Below are 24878 nucleotides of genomic sequence, written 5' to 3'. Positions count from 1 at the left end.
ATCTCATTTTGCACATAGCCACTTTCACGCTGAGCATCTCAAGTACTGAGTAATTAGTGTAAATTACATTTCACTTTTTCTTTTTTTCTTCTAAACTGGCAAAAATAGTGAAACTGAGTCGGTAATTATTTCAAGTTTTGCTGCAATATGGGAACAACTTGCTAATCTGGGGATACTTGAGAGTTTGAACCGATAAGACTGGCTTTTAAAATAGGCAAGGAAAATGAGACAATTGCATACAACAACTCACAGGGCAAGATATCCCTCTCTCAGTAGAGCATTGTGACCTGGGCTATTAACCTCTGACAATCTCTTCAAGGACCCCAGGATGCGAGAGTTTGCTCCTCAGCGAGCCGCTCTCTGTGCGTGCACACACACACACACACACCACCACCCTCATAGGCAACAGCGTCACTCACGGCATTTTCTTTCACCCATCAGCCACCTACTTGCCCTGCTTTGCTCACTCAGGTTGCACTGATCTCAACAGAAAATCCACCAGAAATCAAGGGCAGCCTCTCTTCCGCTGCCCACACCTCCCACCACAGCCAGAGAGCAGCCTTGGCTTCTCATCCAAAAGGGCAGGGGAAATTTACGCAAAGGACACTTAAACCCTCCTAATTAACCACATCATAAAAATCGTGACCTGTAGTACTGACAACATGCAAAAGAATGCCAACAATTTCATTTGATGCCCCTACAGAATATTCATCTGCATTAAGAAGATCACACAGTTGCAGAAAGGACATCACTATTAGTCAATCAGAAAATATCACGGAGTCAAAAGGAAAGAGTATTGGGACTCAAAACAACTAAAGAACATTTGGTGAACTCCGTATTTGTTTATAATCACGCAAATTCAGGACAGGGTCATTCTCCACCCACCAGATGCTGATGCCCTTATGAGGCACTACTTCTACACCTGGCTCTATGCTTCTCCCACTGTAATGGTAATGCATGACTGTACAAAACTAAGTCAATTCAGTACGATAAATTAACATTCTTCTGAAGGCTGAGTTTTCTTTCAAGTTCTCACAGCAAGTGCTTTCTGAAGGATGTTGCACTGACAGTCCAAGAGAAATCCTGCATTTGTTTGGAAAATAAGGACATAATGAGAGCAACACGGCCCGCTTCCTTAAAATGCCTTTTCGACATACTTGGCCATGACCTGAGTGGCCTTCTGTGTGAGAAAATACATGTTTTCATCTATAGTTGTTCGTTTCCTGTTCTCCAGGTTCAGATTACCAGCAATGGTAATAGTTATGATGGTGCTAGTTATAAAAGCAGTTTGTAGATGTAGCTACTTCTCCTTATTACATCTCAGCTGCTGTCTGTATTAATACATAATCAACCATAGTATACATAAGCACACAGCATATGAATAAAGACCATAATTATCAGCACTTATTTTTGCATATTTGTTACTAATAACAGTAAAATCTCAAAATACTGCAGTTTATGGCCCTACCCCACAGTTTACAGCTATTTCATCGACAGATGGAAAGGAAAGAAAATTACAGAATTACTTGGTCAACATGAAAGGGAGGAGGACCCTCTGAAAAGGAATTCAAGAGCACTAAATCGTTTCTTTCCCAAACTGTCATCATTCCCATTCCCTTCCTAAAGGGCTATTACTTCCATTCCTTTATTTCCTATTATTATTATTATTATTTAATATTTGTATCCATGCCACCAGAGCAAAAGTTTATTCCCGGCTTAACATCTCAGTATGGCTTTGAAGATGAAAACTGAGTATCAGCAGAGAAAATTATCACGGAAAAATTGTCAAAGACATGACTTAAAATCAATTTCTTTGATTCTAATGCATTCACATAACCACTTGCTTCTCCTTTTCCATAAAGTAACTGTAAAATCTGTTGAGACAGAGGACTATTGTAGTGTATACATACCTAATGACCCTACAGGGGCATATTTAAAAGAAGAAAGGAGATTTATGTAACAATTTATAGGGGCAATCACAGCTCATCAAGTTATTTTCTTTCACACATGAAATCGGTCGGTCCCATTTAAGAGGCTTTTCACATGTATAATTCTACACTGCTTTTCCAGAGGAAAAACAATGGGGAGGGGGGCGGAATTTGGCAGGCACGGATGCAAAACCCTCCAAGGACTGCACATGGCTGAACAAATTCGCTCTCCTGTCTGTTAAACTTTCCCATCTCAAAACTTTGTTTCAAGACATGCTCTCACAATGAATAGCTGGAACTTGCCTGTACGGCTGAGAGTACCAACACACAGTATTTAATTTCAAAACCCAGTCATATCCTATTCTGCAAAAGGCTGAATGCCATTATTTCTTTGCACATCTTGCTTTTCCCTGCCTGCAAGCATCTTGCCATGCATGATTCATGTTACATAACTCCAGCTTGTTAAAAACAACAGCTATTTTGCTAGGTAGTGCAATAGATTAATGAGGTAAATTCAGAACTTGCTTATTAGAGCCCAGACGAAAGCTGCTCCTCAAATAAAATGCCTCTGCAGCATTAAGCAAATAAATAAGCAACTGCACCAGAATCAGCTACATTCAAAGCTAATTCAATCTTGCAAATTCAGGACACTGTATTCTAGACTATTCAGCTCCTATTCTCCCACCACAATATGCAAACTCACCGGTGCATATGCACCTTATTTTTAAAAGAGTGACACACACACGCACACACACACACACATTGCATACCCCAGGCATTACAGAATACCAGTTGAATATTGAACCAATTAATTTCCCTCGCAAGAGCTCCGCAACGCTTTAATGTTTTGGCTGGCTTTGATGGGACAAAATCCTCTGCCCTCAGCTAGCTGCAAAATGCTGGTGTTTCTCAACAACCATTCTTACTCATCCCCCTGGTTTGGTTACAAAGTATGAGAACTGCAGCTGGAGAGGGTTAAACGGGCTTCCTGTCGCTGCTGTGCAAGAAGCAAGGCTCCGCGCTCCACCACAGCAAAGAAATCTCTTCAGGCCCCTCGTGCCCAGCATTACTCAGCACTATTTGGGCCGTATTCCAGGATCCCTGCGTGCCCACCTGACAGCGTGTCCTCTATATTATGCAAGTGATGTAGTCTCCCCACGGCAAATTATCACCTGACCATCCCGGTCTTTTCAGCTGAGGTGCATCCAGTGACGTGCCCTGCGAAGCAAGCCATTGCAACGTGACTGGATTCTCTTCTCAGCCCCTTCTCCGGGGGGGGGGGGGGGGAAATAAACCAACCAACTACCCCACGCCTTGCATTGGGGCGAAGGCGTGCTGACAGCGAGCCGGCTGGCGGCCCCGGCGAGGGGGAGCAGCGGCAGCAGCAGCAGCCAGGGCCCCGCGAGCACGGCTCGCTGCAGAGAGCAGACCTGAAAGTAGGTCTCAGCCCGCCTCGCCGCAGGGGAAGGGAGGGAGAGAAGGCAGCGCTTTCTCAGAGCAGGAAGACGGGGAGGCCATGAGCGTTTCCTGTTGTGCAGCTGAAACAAGCAAAGACGTCATTACATTTACACTCCCTCAGGGTGTCAGCAGATTGAGGGCCAAAGTTCAGTCATTTCCAGCGCACGGCGAGGAGGGAGGTTTTGGGGGAGAAACCAGCAGCGGCTTTATTGCTAACAGCGTTCGCTGAGCTTGCATAGCAAAACAGTTGAGCAGCGTGTTACCAGGCTCAGCTGCAAAGTATCGTATGTGACTAGAAACAATATTTGCTCGGGAGCCATGCTGCTCTAGTTTTCCTTGTTCAGCTTGTGTAAGGAACATTATTACAATATAGAGATGCACTCAGCTCTTGCTACAGCCCATACTTCTGCAAGCATCTGGAGATGAAGCCTTACATATTTGGGGATCCTGTGGAGTAAAACATGTTTTGTGTATGCATTTGGGGGCAAAACTGGAGTGTAAAACTACAGGATTCACTTGTCAGAGATGGCTGACAATCCAGCAAAGTGAATACAGATGCTTCTTTTCGATTTCCCTCCCACCTTTCTGAAGCGAGTAAGGGCCTGACGTAAGGAAAGAGTTGGAGGCGCTGGGGTTATGCCATGGGTGCTGAGCATTCAGGAACTGCTTCTCTCCAGGCTGACCATCTGACCCTAAGTGAATCGTTAGTACCCTTATCGAACAAGCGTAGGGAGAGCCTGGCTCACAGTCCTACTTACAGTCACTGCCCTAAAACCAAACACTGGAAGCACTTGTTGATGGAAACCATCACTCGTGACCCAAATGAGGGCATGTGGGAGGTCACAGGATGTCCGCTGGACAGCCACTCAAAAACCACCTGGGGGAAGCACTGTGGTCACTGCAGGCCCTCCCTTCAGCAGGGCGATGGACACACCAGCAGTACGCTCTCACTCATGGCACATGCTCTAGAGCCATTTGCATTAGTCTCTGAACAACATGTCCACACACAGTGATAAAAACAGTTATTCCCCAATGAGCACGTCCCAGCAACATCCGCTGGGGGCTGGGACACCAGACTTTCCCTCTAGACCCCGAGGCAGACTGAGCAGCAGTGCTCTGGTTGATATAAACTGATATTTAAACAGCAGCCCTTACTTCAAAGTATTTTGATGAAAACAGTTAAGAGGAGTTTGGAAAGCGCTTGTCCCAACCTTCACCTCATGCTACCATCACTAGCTGAAAAGGATTTTTCTGTCTTTCTGCAATAACCACCCTGTGGTCACACCAGGAACTGAAGGCAACCTTTCAGCCCTGGTAATACAGAGCATTAGTGCTGAAACCAGGGAACCACATGTCTGTATCTCATAGTTATAATAAATCATATCTTTTGTTGGACATATGCAATGCCATTGGCTTACCTAAACTGCTCATTTTACTAGAAGAAGGTGAAAAGTAACAATTTTACAATTAAACTTTTTAACTAAACATTTTGGCTCATATCCTACAAGGATATGAGCTGGTTTATTTTCTACCCTTTTCTTTTCAGAGTTGAGTTGTTCAAAGAGTATTTATCTTAAAGATTCATTGCCCAGATAGCATGAATAAACCTCTACTGCTTCTTGTTCTGACATTAACTTGAGGACTTAATCCTGAAATTTGGTGTGGCACTAAATCATTAGGACTCTTTTCAATACAAGAGAAGGCAAAGAAATGAGTCTTTGGTATTGGCGATCATTTGGTGTACGTAATACACAATCTGAGGGAGCAGAGCTGATTTTAATTTTGCAGCAAACAAACAAAAAAAAAGCATTAACTTTAGCGAGGATAATCTGAAGTATTTCAATCTCAGTAAAGAGATCAGAATTTGGCCCCTAAATTGTGGGTGCTAGATCTGAACCTGGCCCTCATCATACCCAGTCCTGGGCAAGAGATTAATGGGTGTGCAAAGCCATGTTCCCCTGAAAGGAGGGAACAGGGGACAAAACCTTCCAAGTACTCTGAGGATGTTTCCACTGTGTACAGCATCCTAAACGGCACATAAGAAGAGAGTCATTAGATTTTCTGATATCTGCTCATAAAGTACTATACTCCCTCACAATAAGCTTGATCAAGTATTTATAGCCCCATACCTGAGAACAAAAAAACGCACACACAATTGGTACTTCTGACGGCATCAAGATTATCACACATGGCCCAAGAGCAGCAGGCCACTAGACTGCGCAGCCATCCGGCACAGACACACACTATTGCAATAGGCATTTTTGATATGTATATGAGCACCTACTGCCATACACTGTCTGCTGAAGAACAGAGAATACAGTAATGAAGAGCAGCTCTTTGAAATACTCATCCCCATCCTGAAAGCTGATCTTCAGGCAACTACATCTTAATGCTCTATCAGGTGAGGAATGGTATTAAGCCATCTCTACCATGGTTTGCCAGGATAAAACGCCATCTGATCTCTGCAATATGCTTTATCCAAATTTGTATCCAAATATGACCACAATATTTAAAAAGAGCTGTATCTATTGCTGGTTTTTGTTCATTTAAACTCCGAAACTTGAAGCAATTGGACAGATGCAAAGTGTGAATTGCCCTTAGCACACCGATGAAAGTATTTGCTTTTCCACTCCAAAATAGAAACTGTTTGTGGTAAGTGCAAATATGTATAGAAAAGACTCTTAGAGTTGGCTACCTACACAGTATTTAACATCTTTACAGATTCCCACAAACTCGATTATACTTTTACCCTTTACAACCCATCCATGTAATGCTTAGAACAAAGCCACTATATTATATCACTAGGGAACTTAAACTACTGACAAGGGTTTTATAATTCTTTCACTTCCATTTGAAAGAATGTTTGAGAGGTGCAAATGGAAAAGCCATTATCTTGAGATTTTTTGTTGAACTGTCTCATCATTAGGGGAATTCTCTCAAGCAATCCTATAAATAGATTACTCCAATGTCCTTTTATGAGGAAAACAAGGCACATAAAGATGAGAGGGTCCAAACTGTCCAACACCTGTCAGCAGGGAATCGTTTACCTTCAAAACACTTGTGGCAGAGAAAAGAAGCAGGGGGCTTATTTTTCACCGTGCTTGGTACCTGGCTAAATGCGGCACCATGAGGGACATCCTCCTGTAGAAGGACACAACCCAGCCAGGAGGCCAGAAGTAAAGCCTGGCCTCCCAGGAGTTGCTCAAGTCACCCCTCCTCCCACATACCTCAGCAGGTTTCCACACAGGAGGATGCACGGCCTCGCGTTCAGAAGCTACTGGAAAAACAATGCATTGCAACTGGAAAAATACTGCTGTGAGCGTGTAGTAAGGCCTGGGTACAGGATGAAAACATGACCCTCGCCTTACAAATGGGACAGTCCCATACATTTAAGGTGTGTGTGCACATCCATAGACATGTAAGTGTATAAATGTGTCGTGTGTACACACATGCATATACATACTCTCATGTATACATACATATATGCATTCACACATGCATACAACTGAATATATAAAGTGATTTGGCTGAATGGAACTAAACTCCTATGACTGGAACTATCTTTTTCAAGTATCACCTTATGGAGATTTACTGGGCAGAACAAATTATGTCCTGGCAGCTCGGGGGGGAAGGCAAGCGCTCATTTTGAGGCTTACTCAAATATTTATATTTTATTTCAAATGCCTAATCGTGACAAAGCAGATCTGAAACCCATGTTTGAGAACATGCAGTTTTCAACAATAGGTAACCTAATTTCAAGAAACCAAAAGCAATTGCAAAAATATTTATTGAAATTGCTTTCATGGAAACAATGAGAAAACACTATAAAAATGTTAAAAATATTAAATCAACTTGACTGCTGCTGTATCTCATGAATTCAACAAGATCCTAGGCAACAATAATATTTAGAATAAATATTTTTCTTATGGGAATAGCATTTTCCCCTCAAATTGACCAGATGATATCAATTAAAAAAAAAAACAACAACACAAAGATTAGATACAGAAAGTCCATCTTCTGACTTAAAACTGAAACTGTACTCCAATGAGTACAATGCTTGGTTAAGACATGTACTTTTGCTTTCAAAGATCTTCTTTCATAAGCTATTTTCCCTTAAAGTATTTTGAGCTAATTTCAAATTGACAAAAACGCGTTAACACTTCAGAAAGCAGGCGCTGCTCTGCAAAATACTGCACGCACACACAGAGACGTAAAAATCAATATAACAAATATAAATTGGACAGCAATTCCAAATTCTGCAATTACACTATAAGCCTCCCATGAAAAAAAAAAAGGGGGGGGGGGGGGAAGGAGAGAAGGGGAGACAGTGAAATGAATAAATAAAAATGAGTGATACAAAAATACAGTAACTTTCTACGCAATACACCATCTGTTCCACAAGAAAACCATGCCGCAGCAAGCCACAGGGGCTACAGCTATGAAAAGCCCTTGTAGAGGAGCCAAACGCTGCAATGAGCAGTTTGAGAAGCTGTGGAAAAGCATCCCACCCGGTGCAGTATGGAGGCAGCATGCACAGCTCTCGCTGAGAAGTCACCGTCCTCGTCCTGTGGGCTGAAGGCACCCGGCTGTCCCCATGTCCCCAGAGCCCAGGGCTGGTGGCACCAAGGAGCCAGCACTCAGTAGTTCAGGTGGTGGGGCTTCGCTGCCTCTCTTGTACAGGAAGATCGGATTTTTCTCCAGTGCTACAGGCATAGCACACTGGATTTCCCTAACTCCTCTGCAGACCACACCTCTGCTGATGCTGTTTCCTGCTCTTTTACTACTAAGCCTGGTGTCTTGACACAGACATAGTTTATGGAACACAGGAGCAGGCACCCTCATACGCCTGCTCCCCCTAAGGCTCATTAAAAATAGGAGCTGCTATTGCACGCCAGGTGCTTGCATGCCGTGCTGTGCCTTACAGCAAACCACGTATGAGTCTTCCAGCCACTCGAGCAAAGCAGCAGTCAGGAGAGACCCAGATCAAAGCAGCAGAAAGGGGTGCTCTGTTATGGTTAGGAGGGCCAATTAAGGTGTGCGTCCCTTTCCTTCCAGCTGGCAAAGTCTCAGGTACTTGGGATTATGTAGTAAGAATTTACTTCTGCCTCCTATTATTATTCATCGGGGGTGTGCTAAAAAGATCCCCTGCCTTTCCAGCCATTGGCTGCAGCAGCACACCAACTACAGGCTGCAGGGCAAGGTTGGATTTCCTCAAACCATGTTTTCGCTCCCCATCACCATGCCCGGAACAAACGATGGAATCGCAGAACCCTGGGCAATTAGGAGACCAAACCTGGATTGGAGAGAACTCAAGAGCCAACACATTATCATAGCTCTCATTAATAAAATAATAAACTGTGCAATTACAGTGGGTTGTGCACATACCTCAGGGTATGAAGTAAGGCACAAATTTAGAAATGGAATGTTTCCAACAACCAAACAACTTAAACAGGCAAGGATCCTTATCAAACAATTAGGTTACTCAAGAACTACTCCAATAACTGGCCCCTTTTGCCCAAGGTAACACATTTTAAAATCACGTCATAAGCCTTGGTTGATCTAGGTTTTTTCCCCACATTTATTTTTTATTTTCTTTGTAGCACATAAGAAAAGAAAACAGTCCGCCTCCCCTCTAATCAACCAAGGGGTACAAGATTCTTTTAAAATTAGCTTTAAAAATGTGAAAGTGCAAAGAAAAACCCAGAGATCAGGGATAAACACAGCTGGTGCCACTGGGTTTCAGGTGGAGCACAAACTACACAGTACAGGTAGGTTACACTACAGTGCAACAGCATACTAGAACCTTGCAATCCTATTGTAAACAATGATTTCTTATGCCTTTTTTTAATGCTGAAGAGTACAAGAAGCAAAAGAAAAACAACTTTGCAATAATGCCAAACTAGAAGGTATGAGACCTTATGAAAAGAGGTGGGTTTCTTTGTCAGATGAGTTAAAAAATAAAACAAAGCTGAAACTACAGCTCTAAGCCACTGTCAGTTCCAACACTTGTACCTAAGACTTTACACATTTTATATTCAAATCACAATGGCAGCACCTTGGGGTAGGTAATGTATCTTTACTCTTTCTTTCCAAATTACCTTATACCATCTGGCAATGTAACAATCATTTCTGTTGAGAGCACCTTTTGTTTTTTATCTTCTCTGCCTCAAGTATCCAGAGGCTGTTTCCATGTAGACAGTTTTTCCAATATTCTCATCTAGTGTTCCTATATCCTCTGAAGAACAAACCTCGTATCATGAAGGTTTCCACTGACACGCCGACAGTCACGAGGAGCGCTACTTCAGCAGTACAACTCCTACCTATAACTATAAATCCTGGTCCCATGAAAATTAATAAAAACCTGCCATTCTGCACTTTTGTCAGAGTCAGGATTTGATGCAAAAGGGCGCAGTTTTTATTTTATTCACAGGAGATGGGGCAGTTGACAAGGTAACACAAGATGTGCTGAGCACAGTTTGGTGCCATCTCAGCTGTGGGGCACTGGTCAGAAAACTGGGGGATGAGGGTAAGATAGTTTTGAACCTGACAGAGAAAGTGAAGGTCAAGCAACAAGATGACGGGAGTTGGCATTATCAAATGTTTTTTTAATGGTATTTTCATTCACATAATCTATTTACACAGTCAGTCTGTTCACAAATTGACTTTCTACTCCCATTGCTCCAGCCATAAAGACCTGGCACCCCGCTAGTTCAGCCATGGAGCTGAATGATCTTACCAGCAGTGTGAGGGTTAATGAGCACCATGCACAAGTTGACTGCTGTGAACCACCACCAACAGGGCTTCAGAAATAATCCTTTAACCTCCTGACTAGACTGAGTGAAATGGTTATGGCCCTCAGAAACAAAAGGATATAAAAGGAATTCAAAGTGCCTCAATTTAGAAGGCAAACATCTTCAGGGGCTCACAAGACACGTTCTTGGTTGATCAGTCACAGGCAGTAAGAAGAGCTGTGCCCGGTTATCGGATGAATATTGAGCCTGGTGGCACCACCAATGCTGAACACCACTTCAGAAAGGTCACCTGGGCAGACTGCGGAGCCAGCCACCCCACAGGGAGTGCACAGTAGGGTACAGAGAATGAATATGACTGTTCACTTGTTTAACAAAACGTGGCCATGGATAGGCATCTATATGCAAATTCGTACAATAACTGCTAATATTCACACATAAATAACCAAACCAAGCTTGCTTAAATATTTTCTTTTAAATTTAAAAAATAGCACGAGTTGAATCTAGATTAGCAGCAGGTCAAATCTTCCTCTCAGTGACAAATAAGCCAGACTTGCAACCAGAGGCTCTCATGAAGTTTCTCCTGGTATTCAGTAATACAGAGGAGACAGAACATGACTGGAGGCAAAAGCTGTGATCACATAAGGCAATGTAGGTGTATACATATGCACTTGTACATGCACACTTAAATATTTCTTTGTGCAGCGTAGCAAAGCTCTTGAAAATAAACAGATCACACTAAAAAAAAAAAAATATGTGAAAACACTAATTCAGGAGAAAAAAATGTTCTTTTTTTTTTTTTTTTGGCTGAGAGAAACACAGGTATAATCCCATCATCTGGATGTGACACCACTTGAATTACGCAATGAGACTGGGAAGCATGGCTGTCTGTTTTCTAGTGCACAAGTCTGTAAATAGCCACAAAATCTATTTATTACACTCTTGGCTTGCCAGACAACCCACTTGACAGAGAAAGAGTCTGCCCAAAATTGGTTAAATTTATTCCCTTGCTTGCTAGTTAACCATGTTGAACTATTGAGCAGGATCAAATGATACTGCAACTAAATTAAATCAACACAGCACAGAAGCAAATGTAAAGAACACCTGCAAGCAATGAGCAAGATAAGAAGGTGTACCTCAATGTATTCTGAGGGTAAATTATTTGTGGAGAAGTCAAACAATGGAAATACAGATTGCTACCACTGAATTCAGTGACTTCTATTGGATCTTAGTTACTTGTCAAGACTGGACATCCCACAATTTGACAGGGGTTTTAAAGGCCACACTACTAATATTCTTTAGGTTGAGGGCTTAACATTAGAGGGAGACTTGATCTAATACAAATAACTTCTTGTAGACAATTATAATCCATTGCCAGCTACATCCAAACCTCCCTCCCCATCTTATTAAACCTCCCCTCTATGCCTCATTCAACGTACATCCAAAAATGTCTATTTAGTAACCTCCTGGGTTTTGTGGTTTTTTTTGTGTGTGTGTTTTTTTTTTTTCTTTAATTACTGTGGCTGTGTGAGAGAGAGGAAGTAAATTAGAAGGTTTCTCTCATAGTCATTCCTTTTGTGGAAAATATGTTGCACTGAAGCTTCAGAGAGGCATGCGTAAAGAAGCTGCATTGTCCCGCACGTCTCTGTCTTTCCTGCCATGCAGAGGGTGATCTGGAGAGCAAGGCAAGGAAAATCAGGGTGCATCTCCACAAGGCTACTGCACCAGTGCTACAGAAGAGCAAGAAGAGATCCCAGAAAGACCAGTATAAAGTATCACAGAGGAGACAGACCAAAACAAAAAGAGAAGCTCTCTCTTTACACACTTCTTCTACAAGTGAATGCGCCCGGGTTAACTTGCCATGAAGGAAGGTTTGGGCTTATCAACTCTGGAAACTGAAATCTGTACAACCCAAAAGCAAAACACACATTACCATGGTGCTGTATAAACATACCCCATCCTTGCTCCAGAAGAGAGGTTTTGGAGGATCTAATACATGCCTATTTCCTTGCCTATTACTTTCTTACCTCTCTACTAAGCCTGTTTATAACAGCACCACACAGAGTGTGGAATTCAGAGTGTGGATTAGATCACTAACCAATTTAATGGCATCACTGAACAGCTATACAGTAACAGTTTTCAGCTATTAGTGAGCAGATTGAGGAAAAAAAAAAAAGGCAGAGAAAATCAAGGTTCTGTGTCATCCCTTTGTCTCCTGACATTTGCGGACAGAAGTCCTGGCAACAACAAACCAAACCAAAGAGAAGTGCTAAGGGAACCTTCATACCAGTAAGTACCAGTTCCAACTCACAGCCTCACTCCTTCACAAATACGTGGCTGCCTCAAACACACACTGTTAATTACACCACATTATGTACTGGTTTTACTAATGCATGGCTGACTCTGAAGTTTTCTACCAATAATTAACATTACCCACTCTGATAAATTAGGTCAAAGATGAGTACAGATTTGTGTATTTTTTTAATTAGTAATTAAGTAAATCAGAAATTAAAAAAAATAAAAATGATGTGAACACTATGGAGCTAATATGGATCAAACATGACAGATAACTTATTAGACAAACTTTACCCCCTCTCCATCTCAACTTCATTGCCACCACACCAAACTGCTGGAGAGGTAGCAACACCGTATTTGGCACCATGCAAGCTCTAAAACAAAAACCTTCCTGTGAGTTTTTATTTCACTATCATGCTAACATTGCTTAACACCCTCTCACTAACATCATTTCCAACTCAAGAGCATTGTAAATGACTCCTGTCCTCACACTCATCACAAATTTCTTCAGTGAATTAGCAACACCTTCGCAAGCTCATACCAAAATTCAGCTGTACTTCCCAATTAAATACACATAGCCTACCCCTTATTTAAGCTTTAAGGAGACAGACTCTAGTCACTCACTTCTGAAGGAATTTTGCCATTACTGTAGGACCAAGCACAAACTAATGGAAGGGGCTACAAGTTCTGTTTGACATAATTTCACTATGAATTTTGAAAGCAATTCTATTCACATAGCTTTGCAGAGATGTTAAAGCAAAGTCGCTTTGCTCTAAGAGCCTAGTATCATGACCTCTCCTGGTGATCAAATAGACTATCACATCACACTGCATCCCAACATCTGACACTAGGGTCTGAAAGCTCACAGTTACATCCTACCTTTACCAGAGTGTACAAGCTTTTCAAGAGGATTGGGATTTGACTGTAGGAATCTACGAATGCCTGGCCAATGATATATAACTTCCTTATTAAATAACTATTTTGCCTCGACAAATGTAAGAAGAGACACTGCTTCATAAAGAGCTTCCAAAACTGTCTTCCCAAACATAGTTGATTTTAAACAGGAAAAAGTCAAAAGCCAGTCTCTCTCTGTTGTGACAGAAGATGGCGAATTGGGTTCTCTCTCCTACAACGTCAGCAGAACAGTTTTAGAAATTCTGATTCCCCAGGGAACCGGCGCTCGGAGGTGTCACAGCGGATGCAGGTAGCGCTGTCAGCACGCAGACGGCAGCTACAGAGGGGCCGGCACCACTCCCTAGAGCATTTCTTTACCACCGCTGATGCGTGTATGGAAAGAAAGAAAATCGCTCCCAAACGCCACATAAGCTAACAGCAGTTAGAGCAAATAATGATACATTTTCCAGGTGATTAACTATTTGAGCTGTCTGTGAAAGACAAGGAACACAAAACTGCACACACCTGGAGGTAGGACCCTTGTGAAGAGACTACACTCCAGTGCCGTGCACTGAACTATGAACGCTGTTAACATGTGCCAGCAGCTCAGTCTCTGTTGAATACTGACTTTGGTCTAAACTAAATAGTTTTTGCTCTAAACTAAATACTTTTTGCTCTAAACTAAACAGTGTCATGCCTTGTTGTCAAGGACGGGTAACCCCAGTAATTATTTCATACTATTCTTTCTTGACACGCCACACGTGTTTTGTTTTAATGCAAACCACAAATACAAAATACATAAAAAAGAGAATGGGCCATTTCTCTTATTGAGCAGAAAAAACAATACTCAAGAAAACTCCACTGCCTAATAGAACTAATTCTAATAATCCCAATCCGGTCCTGTTCGCTTGTTTTAAACACAAAGCTCCTTTCTGCCTTGCCTGAGCACAGATACTGCTTTACGGGAAAACCGCTCATCAAATAATCTTATTTCACCAAAATTAAACATTCTGCTCTATTACATTCTCTGAGATGATATCACATCCTACAACATGTAATTGGGTATTTCTTTCAGCTTTTTACACTGCTTAGTAGCACAGGTCCCGTACTCCTGCTGACTCACAAAGCACTGGATAAGGAGCAGGCACTTGAGCCTTGGCAGCCCAGCAGCGAGCCCAGCGCGGGGACATTCCAGGAGCACCACCAGGGCTCGGGAAAGGTCTTTTAACTTTATTCACTACCTTTAAACGTCACCTGGCTCTGTAATTTCAATTCCCTTTAGCTCCTCTAGTTTTTACTTTTCTGCTAAACTGAACTATACATGCAAATTACCTAACTGCTTTCCTCTGTATGGAATTTATGATATACTACTATTTAAAAAATTAACTTTCCGTGGCAATCAAACCTGGAGATCCTCTTGGACAACACAACAGCAATTAAAGTGTGACTTGAAAAAAAAAATACTGTAAATCCTTTTCTACCCTTTGGCAGTTTACACAAATCAGAGATTTCAGCCGGAGTTGCAGCAACTTCTTACAACTTACTAAATTGCAATGAATTAAAATTACATACAGATATTCTCTATAATCCTTTTCCTGCAAGCTGAAATTTCTTTCACATTCGAGTGGTATTTTTCAGACTTGGTGGCTTTATTAGGACAGCGCTGTCAATTGCAAGTAAAAATGAAAAAATGAGCCAATAAAACTATTTTCTGTTACACAAACTGAGGTGCAACAAAACAAACCCACGTGTGCACAAAATGACCACAAACATTACCAACTACTTTACTACCTTAGTTACAGTTTCCACATCAGTTTTAGGAAGAATTTTCCCATTGAGACCTAGTCTAGTCTGACAGAATGTGCATAAACACACTCAGAAAAAATGGATATAATCACTATACAAACTAGTCATGCCAACGTAACCACATGCTGGGGGAATTTATATCAGATAATTACATCCACATTGGTACGCTGTAGAACTTGAAGAATAGTATCATGTAAGTGGTGTGTTTTCTTGAGCACAAGCCCTGAGATCTCCATCTAGGGAAAGTGGAGGAAAAAAACACGGATAGGTTTTTGCTTCCTCACACAAAGATCTGACAAAGTAAGAGGCAACATCCAATTTCATGAAACAGTAAAAGAGGCATGCCCAGGGCAGGAGGAGGAAATGCAGAAACACAAGCAATGCTGTGAGCATAAACAGTCGTGGTCCACACTCTGCTAGCATACAGAGAGCAACTGTTTTGCAGACATACAAAATGTACCTGAAAGACAAACGAAAACGAGTATCCAGAATCCACAAAGCAATGGATCCACAACCCTCCACAGCAAGAGGAAACTCTTACATTTAGACCGTAGTAATGTTGGAGAGAAATTCATCACAAAATAATAAAAAAAAGGCTAAGAGACTTTTAACTTGACAGGCAAAGATACTTGTGTGTCCTCTGATTATTTCACATCAGGGATTTGGAAACAGCGCATCAGATTGCTTCTCCAACCCATACCCTCTCACCCCTTTTCCACGTCCACAGTGCTGTGAGAGAGATTCCTAGGGACGAATCTTACTGAGGGCAACCCACTACAAATGAGTCATTAGTTCAAGTCAACTGTTTAATTTACGAACAAAAATTCGTTATACTAAGACCAGAAGTATGCAGTGCTTCATTTGCCAATTTCAGATTAAAAAAATGCAAAGATTGATTGCTTCCACAGATTAATTTATCCTTTCAATTCACTGATGATTTCTTATGGTCTGAGTAGTGGCTCGCCAGTTGCTTATGATGGAAAAACTTCCAATACTTCTACTTGCAATGGATTTCGGCTCTCGGGCTGTCAGACAAGCACTTTTAAAAGTCCTAATTTCACTTGAGAAAGAAAAATACAGCCTCACTGAATTGCTTTTTAATATTTCCTGCCATAATATAACAGTTGTTGCAATGTCTTATAAAAACCATGTAAGCTCTACAAAGAGAAACAAAGCTGTAGAAAGCTGCTATTTCCTAATAAAATGTCACAGACAGCTTGAAACTGTCATTCTTATGTGATAATTCTGTGCTACTTTAATTGAATGCAGCATCCAAAGTTACTGATTGAAACACACCAGTGAAAAACGCTATTCTCTATTTTCTGTCTAGCCTACAGTTTCTTTACTTCTTCAGGAACTGCTAGACAGTTCCTTCTACTCAAAAAAAATAATAATTAAAAAAAAAATCACTAAAAACCCAAGTAATTTTAAAAATAGTTACTTTAATCCATAACACCACTTCAGAGATGCTGCTTCAGAAATCTGTTAAGAAAAAATAACCTGCCTCTCCAAAGATTTTTAAAGCAGCTTCCTCATAACTTATCAAACTTTTCAAGTAGCAAAGGTATGCAGAGGCTGCATACAACACTTCTGTGGAGATCCCCAAGAGTACTAGCAATTAACTCTTGCTGAAGACTTGAACCCACCAGACCTGCTCATGATTTTGCAGTCCTCCTGCGGGGAGGACCAATGGTTTATAACCCAGCACTCTCAGGTTCGCGTGTCTCTTCCCCATGATTGAGGTAAGGCAGATGAAAGGTTCTCCCCTCCTCACCCTGTGAAGGCCACTGACGTAAGAACCAGCATTTGCTGGACCTGACTTGCACCAGGAGCTAGGACAGCTGGAGAAAGCTGGTGGTGCTCAGCTCTGAGGATTTCACCTGGAATCCTCCCAGGTGGAACCAAGCGCGGGTGCCGTGGCAGTGGTGTTCGCTGAGCTCCACCTGCAGAGCTGGGTACAGAGCTATCAATACAGCCAACCACAGCGTGTTACAAAACCACGCCGTACTGAAATTTGAAAGATAGCTTGCCTCATTTCATAACATGCTACAAGCCACATAACTGATCTTCCCACCTACAGTATCACTCTTAAATAGCAAGTATTTCTCTCTGGATGGGTAAGTATCGCAGCATTTAGCCAAACCGAGCTCTTCTGCCGGACACGCAGCTCCTCTGCTCCTGTTACCTCACCCGGTATGGTTAAACGTCAAACGCAGTAACAGTAACTGCCCTGCCGATGACTTGAAAGCAACGAGGAGACGTGCAAAATGGCACTCGTTACTTTCATTTTTGTTTAAATCCAACTCGCTTTAATTCTTTTGAAAAGAAGCACCTCAACATGCAAATAAACGAGAAAGTTTGGCAAAACGCTCAACAGTAAATTTCACGCTTTAAAATCTTCCAGCTTGGTCGCAAACACACAGACTAGCGCCCTAAGTTTATTCACACAACTGAGCCCAGCCGAGGGTATGAGAAACAGTTAAAAGCCAAAAAAGAATGGCCTTGCAGGGTGCCACCACATAAACTAAATACGATATACTGCCAAACGCTCAAGCAGACACATGTACCATTATTCAGCAAGGACCACATGAATGCATATGGCTCTCTGTTTTGTCTTCATAGTAACAAGAAGGTTTGTAAACAGATCTCACATATGAGGCAATCTAGTCACTTGAGAATCTAAAAATCTGTCTCTCCAAAGAGGCGTTCTGCGCTGTTGCCACACCACCGGACTTGGATACACAATTAAAAGTCCTCTGCATTTGTGCCTCGGGACAAGTGCTGCTCACTTTTGTTCTTAGCACAGCAGCGACGCTGTGGCACGCCACCACAGCCGGGGTGTATACCTGCTTTGCCCAGTAGCCACTGGAAAATAACAGCAACGCTGCATCCTATAAAACCTGAAGAATTTGGGTTGTTCCATCAATAAAAGCAATGATGCCCTGGCTTTGTACCATACCGTGGCTGTCCTTTGCACTGCTGAAAACCTTAGATTTATTTACCGAAGATGGTAGTAACTTTGAAAAACTTCAATGGAAAAAAAAAAAAAAAAAAAAAAAAAAGCCTCCCAGCCTAAACTGCAATGCTGCTTTTTTTTTTTTTTTTTTTTTTTTCTGTAAAACGAGAAATGCAAGGAAAAAAAAAAAATCCCGCAGAAAGTTTCGGGTAATCCATATCTAAACTTTCAGAAGTATCTGCTGCCTGGAAGGATAAGGAAAGATTTAACATCTAGCTGTAAATAAATATAATCTCCTGGTTACCGTGCACCTAACCAAACACATCCGCACGCTGCAAGCCGACCAGGCAAAGGCGCTCCTATCTTTAAAACCAGCTGCACTTTCGGAGCACGCCTATCATTTTCACTATCAAAACACGGGATTCCGCACCGTGTCCTCACGGCCCGAGGATCGAACTCCTCCGGCAGCCGGCGGTAACCTACAAGGAGAGGATTTCAAAGCCGGGCCCACCGCGTTTGTTCCTCGTCGGTGCGGCGGCTCCCCGGGCGCAGCAATTACCGTAATGAGCCGGTGTCCCCGCGCTCGGGCGATGACCGGAGCCCCCTTGCGCCGGGAGCTGCAGCAGCACGGCCCGCCCGGGCTCTGCCTCCGCCGCCCTCCTGCACTGCTCCTGCTCCTCCCCGAGCAATCCCCGGGCAAGATGCAGCGCAAGTTGAAGTAAATTAAGAAATAAATAAATAAGAGCGACACCTTTGGCTAAGTAGGCATGTGTTTTCCGTATTTAATAGCGTACAAAAAAAAAAAAAAAAAAATAGGAGCCGGGTTTTACGCCGAAGTTTACTTCATTGCGGAATGAGAGAAGGGAAATTAGCGAGCTGAACGCTCCTACCGAAATTCAGGACTATTTCGGTGAGCTTAATGCAAAAGGGTACTTCGGAGTTGCTGGAATAAAAGATCTTTAACGTCTGAGGAGAAGCTGAATTCCTGCAATTACCATATTAAGCAAACAAAACACCTCGCGGCAGCGTTTGACCAGCGCGCTGCCAAGTAACGCGCAAAGCGGCGAGCCCTTTTTTCCGGGAATTCCTCCCGGAGCGCTTTTATCGCGGCCCCGGGGCTCGCCCCGGCCGCCTGCCCGCGGCGACAAGGCGAGGGGAGGCGCCGGGACCCCGCCGGGGGCAGCCCCCGCGGCCGGGACGCCGCCGCCCGGCCCCCCCCGGCCATCCGCCGCGGGCTCCCCCGGCGCAGGAGCGGGCGGCGCCTGCCCGCCAGCCCCGGCCGGGCTTCCCCGCCCCGCCCCTCCCCTGCCCTCCCCTCCCCTCCCCTCTCATCTCCTCGCCGCCCGCCCCGGCTCGGCTCTGCTCTGCGCTGCTGTGCTCGGCTGGGCTCTGCTGGGCTCTGCGCGGCCCGGCGCTGCCTCCCGGGGCTGCCGCTTACATAACGGCGGCGGGCCGCGCGCCTTACATAAGGGGCCGTGCCCCCGGCAGACCCCGCGCTGCCACCGCCGCCACCACCGCCACCAGCACCACCGGCGGCGGCGGCCGAGCCCCTGGCGAACCCCCTTCCTGCGGCGCTCACACGTCATGGAACATTCCCGGAACGGGCCCGCGGCCCACCCACTTCAGGGAACAGCCGCCGCACACACTCACATGCACACACTCACACACACACACACACACACACACTCACACGCTCACACTCACACACACACAGCCCGGCGCCGGGTGTCCCCCCGCTGCGCCCCCTCCCCAGCCCGTTCCGGCCGCCGCCGCCGCGCCGGGTGGCCCCGGGCACCCCCACCCCGTCCTTTATCCCCCCCTCCCCGGGGGGCCGCGGGCAGAGCGCGGCCGGGGCGCCCCCCGCTCCCACCCCCCCCCGTCCCCGTCCCCGCAGCGGCAGGGGGTTGCGCAAGGCAGCCCGCTCCCCGGCGGCGTGCGCTCTGCTGGGTATTCCCCGCGTTCCCCGGCGCCGTGTCACCCGCACAGGCCCGGCCCCGGCACCCACGGGCCCCTCCGGCTGGATCACCGCCGGGTCGGCGATCACCTCCCCACCCCAGCGCCGCCTGTCAAGCGCCCCCCCCCCCTCTCCCACCGCAGCCCCGGTGCCCCCCGGCCCCGCGGGGCGGCTGTCAGCCGCTCACCTGGGAAGTGGCGGAGGAGGAGGAGGAGGAGGAGGGAGCGGAGCCCTCCCGGTGCCCTTGCTGCTGCTGCTGCTGCTGCTGCTGGCGGCGGTGCTGGTGCTCCCGCCGGGCGCTCCGTGTGCCCGGAGCTCGGCGGCCCGGTGGCGTGTCTTTATATAAGGCCAGGCAGAGATATTCCAGCGGCCAAGGGGCGTCTGTCTCGCGTATTGATCTTAAGGGAGCTCATCGCTGCCCCTCCGCCGGGAACGCACCAGCATCACCGCGGCGCTGACGGGGGCGAGGCGGAGGCCGGGGCCGGGAAGGAGAAGAGGAGAGGAGAGGAGGGGAGCGGAGCGGAGCGGAGCGGGGAGGCGAGGCAGGGCTCGCAGCTCGCAGCGCGGCCGGGCTATTCCTGGCGCCGCTTCCCACGGCACAAGTTACGGGGCGGCGAGCGCCGAGCCAGCGCCGGGAGCGCGCCGCCCGTGACGTCACCGGGTCCCCCAGCGCGGCGGCGGCGGCGGCGGCGTGTGAGGGAGGGAGGGGAGGGAGGGGAGGGAGGGGAGGGGCGCGCCCGGCCGCGGGGTGATGGGCGCTGCCCGCGCGGCTGTGCGAGGGAGCGGAGCGGAGCGGGGCGGCGGGGGGAGGCGGGGCGGAGGGGCGGGGGCACGGCCGCGGCCTCGCCCCGCCGGGGGAGATCTCCGCTGCCCCCGGCCCCTCCCCGCGCAGGGAACTCCCCGGGGAGCCGGCCCCATGCGGGTCCCGCCGGGCAGCGCGGAGCCTCCCCGCGCGGCCGCTCGCCTCCCCTCCCCTTCCCCTCACGCCCCCCTGCCCACAGCCGTTACACGGCCGTTATGTCCAACGGCCGCCGCCGCCCCCTCCCCACACACACACACGCACTCAGCCCCCCGGGGCCGGTTAACGGCCGGCGGGGCTCGCGCCCACGGGGCCGCCCGCAGCCAATCAGCGGCCGCGACGTCGTGCGGGGAGGGGCGGGGCCGCGCCGGGTCGGGCCGGGGCCGCGCTCCCGCCGCAGCCGGGGGCAGAGCGGCCGTGAGGGGAATCCCCCGCGGCGGGGCGGGGCGGGGCGGGGCGGGGCGGGGCCGCGCCTCAGCCTGACGGGGGCACCGCGGCCGGGCCGTTAATAACGGCGGGTAACGGCCGGCGACAGCGCGGAGCCGCGACGCTTCAGCAGCGGTGCCCGTCAGCCGTTTATGCAACGCCACAGGTCGTTCCCCAAACCTGTGTTTTGTTCGCCGTGCAGATAACTCGCAATTTTCTGAAATGATGCCCCCTTCGTTGTATGAATATTTTGTAAAGCCTGTGAGTTCTGGGAAAGGGTTTTTAAATAAAATCCGATTGTTTTTACCCGCTTCCGTATTTCAGAGTCACTTAGCAGGCTGAATATGAAAATTCCCAATGCTGACCAGAGACTCAGCCAGGTGACCCACCGTGCGCCTCTAATACGCGATAAATGAGCCTTGTGAGTGCTGCCACAAGATCCCCTTTGGCCATGTTTGTTACTATCACAGCCCAGGCAATGTTCTGAAAGACCCTTACTTTTAGGCATGCGGGGAAAACACTTTGCCTTGCTAACAAGCAGGCCATCCTAGCACTTCATTACTGGTTATTTCTCTTTAAAGGAGATGTAGGAGCTCCTACTGATTCGGTGTACTGCTCCCAGTCGTGTGTCCACCCCACCCTTCCTGCTGCCCCACTTTTTCTAGGAACAGCTGAAGTAAGAGCCTGCCAAAGGCACAGCATGATTTAGCAACTTTTGAGTTATATATAGCCTGAATAATTAAGTGACTTTATTTTCTTAAAAGCTTACCTATTTGTATTCCCATTAGACCTGGTAGCCCTTCGTTCAGCACTCTTCTCAAATAGGCGACTCTCCGTCTTCTGTCATCTTCCAGTTCAAAGAAAGCTCAGGTGCTTTTGTGTATAGAGAATTTCCCATATGGACTGGGGAGAGACAGAGGGGCTCGCCACCTTGGTGGTGTGCAGTGACACCTCGAAAATGGGGGAAAGGGAGAACATCTTGCCTCCTCAAAGTGGCAGAGGACACTTTGAGTAAGAAAAATTACATTGCATTGGAGCCGCCTAGAATTTGGCTGCATTAACCCATCTCCTTTATTCTTCTGGCACCTGCCCTGGGAGCCTTCCCAACCACACTGGTCGCCCTCTTGGTTTTACATCTCAGGAGGCTTCCCACAGGCTGGTGCCCCGAGCACCCTGCAGTAACCTTCACTCACAACTGATTCAGAGGGAAGTGTGCCACCTACTGAAGGACCTCGGCCACTTTCTATATGCCTTGGACGTGCTTTAGTTTCTTTCCTCAACTTTCCAGGTCTTCACACCAGGGTTTTTAATTAGGAATTAGTTATTAGGAGTTAGGCTTATGAAAGCTAGTAAACTCAGCAATTGGAAGGTCATGAAGGTGAACATGAGGAAATGCGATCCAGGCTAGTTCCATCTAATCCATGCGTAAGCACTGTAACTTGAGATCAAAGTAAATCCTCTGTCTGAAAGCAACTGTGTTACCCCTACACTGCCACTTTTGCCAAAAGTCGGATGAATATCAAGAATTGAGGCTATAACTTCAAGAAAGCTTAGATTTTTGGGGTAATCAGTACAACCAATGGATGTGTTGGTTACACTGACATCATGGTATTTGCTGTTTAAGTAGCAGCAAGGTGTTTTTTTTTTTTTTTAACAAATGAGTGAACAACTTCCTTCACTGTCAGACAGCAGATCCCTTTGATAGCACACTCTCTTGAGTTAATCATTCAGTTGAACAAGCTCAAAAGAAACTTCAGAGAGTCGTTGCCATAACTTGTTTGACACACCTACACAGTGTCCTTCGGTTACCCATGTCTCATGTTATGAAGTTCTTCCTACAGGGGAATGCATCACTTTTGGAGTATAACTGAAATATCAACAAAGTTGAAACATCGGCCAGCATTGATTCCACTAGAAATCCATGTTGTAATAGCAGATGATAAATAAATATTTTAACAAGATAATGGCTTTTACTAAAATCCGTGGGACTAGTGACTAAAAAACTGGTTATGAGAGCCTTTCATATCAGAGTCTGATTTAAATTCTTCTCGCGTACATTATAGTAGATGATCAAAATAACTACAATTCTGATTCACTGAAACTAACATATAATATGTCTTTGAAGCTTATCACACTTCTGTATTGGGCGTATTTATTCCTGAGAAATCTTGTTCTGTTTCCACTGGAAAGTAAAAAATGAAATAAAATGTTTTAAAGTAAGTATCTTAATGTATTCACAGTCTGAAATGTGTATTATAACAGTTTGAAGTGTTTCTACTGGCTTTGTCACGTGCAGTTTTAACTGACATTTCATGAGGTACATTAAAACCTCTGTAGTGCCTGAAACTGTGCTGCTCAAGGTTTCACATATGTGGGAGATACAAGGGAAATAAAATTCATTGTCAGCAACCACAAACCAAGGTAGAAATCCAACTCTAAATATGCTGTAAGATTCATGGCATCGCTACTATCAGCGATCAAAAAAAGGGTCTAGGAGCCACTGTGGGCAGTTCTGCAAGAACATCAGCACGGCGTTCAGCAGTGGCCAAGAAGACAAACAGTTGTTAGGACAGTTACTAGTTCATACAGCTCTGTATGAATCCAGGATGGCACATAATGAGTGCAGTATCTACAAGAAAACTCTAGGATGGAGTTAGAGCAGAGTGACAAGGCCAACCTAGGGCAGCTTCCAAATGGGACTAAACAAACCAGAAAAAATGTCTTCAGACAGGAAAGGAGATGCCGGACGCAGTGCAGCAGGTATGTGGCACATAAGCCCACCTCTAGTTCTCCAGCACTGTCTCAGCTCCTGAGGCGTGTCTCTAAGGCACAGGGAGGGTTTTTGTGGATTACAGGGGGTGGACATCCTTTTGGTAGCACCTATTACATTAGTCATGAGGAGAGCATGAGCTGGAACTGAATACTCACTAACACTCTCAAAGCCCAAAAGCTAGCAGGGTGTCCTGCCTCTCTCCAAGAGAAGTACCCAGTCGCAGATTTAGAACAAGTGAAAAGAGGCACAGCACACCATGGAAGTGTAAACCAGGGGCAAAAGAAATCCCTGGGTTGCCCAAGTATGAACATCGTCATAAAGCGGTGTGCCCCATTAGCTGTGAGATAACCTGTTATCAGAACAACACCCATATGCACACAGATGCTCAGGGGATCTGTACCCCTCGCTGTCTGGCAGAAGAAGCTGTATCACAGGAAAGATACAGGAGACAAAAAGTGGGACTTCCTTCCTTCAGCACTGTAACTGGACACTCTTTGTGGGCAATAAATTACACAGAGCTTCCATCTGGTTGCAACAGTGGCAGCCCTTTTCTTCCTACTGATTTCTGGATTATTATTTTTTTTTTTTTCAGTCACCATTAGCATCTCTTTCTGTAGACATACTTTTCGGCTTTTTCATAATTTTCAGTTTCAAAGCTTATATGCAGAAGCGTTCAAAGAAAATGTTGGCTCATCCTTGAACTGTTTTTCTACATGGTGAAAGAGAAATTGCAAAGCACATTTTATATTTTCTGCTTTAAAAACACAAACATATTAAAAGATCTCCAGCAAGATATCGATTTGTCATGATGCAATCAATCCTAATAGTGAAAAGATCAAC

The 24878-nt window shown here is 45.6% G+C and overlaps 1 protein-coding gene across 1 annotated transcript in view; it reads right to left on the bottom strand.

Moving 5' to 3' along the window:
- HIVEP2 (HIVEP zinc finger 2) overlaps positions 1 to 3137 on the bottom strand; it is a 116155-nt gene extending 113018 nt beyond the window's left edge. The window contains exon 1 of the mRNA XM_032184133.1: positions 3042 to 3137. The gene's annotated coding sequence lies outside the window, so the exon portion shown is untranslated. The remainder of the gene's footprint in view (positions 1 to 3041) is intronic.
- Between the last annotated feature and the right edge of the window lie 21741 nt (positions 3138 to 24878).

Source organism: Aythya fuligula, chromosome 3 (assembly GCF_009819795.1).
Source record: "Aythya fuligula isolate bAytFul2 chromosome 3, bAytFul2.pri, whole genome shotgun sequence".
Lineage (NCBI taxonomy): Eukaryota > Metazoa > Chordata > Aves > Anseriformes > Anatidae > Aythya > Aythya fuligula.
Note: the sequence above shows the minus strand (reverse complement) of the source record. Positions and strands in the feature narration are given on the sequence as shown.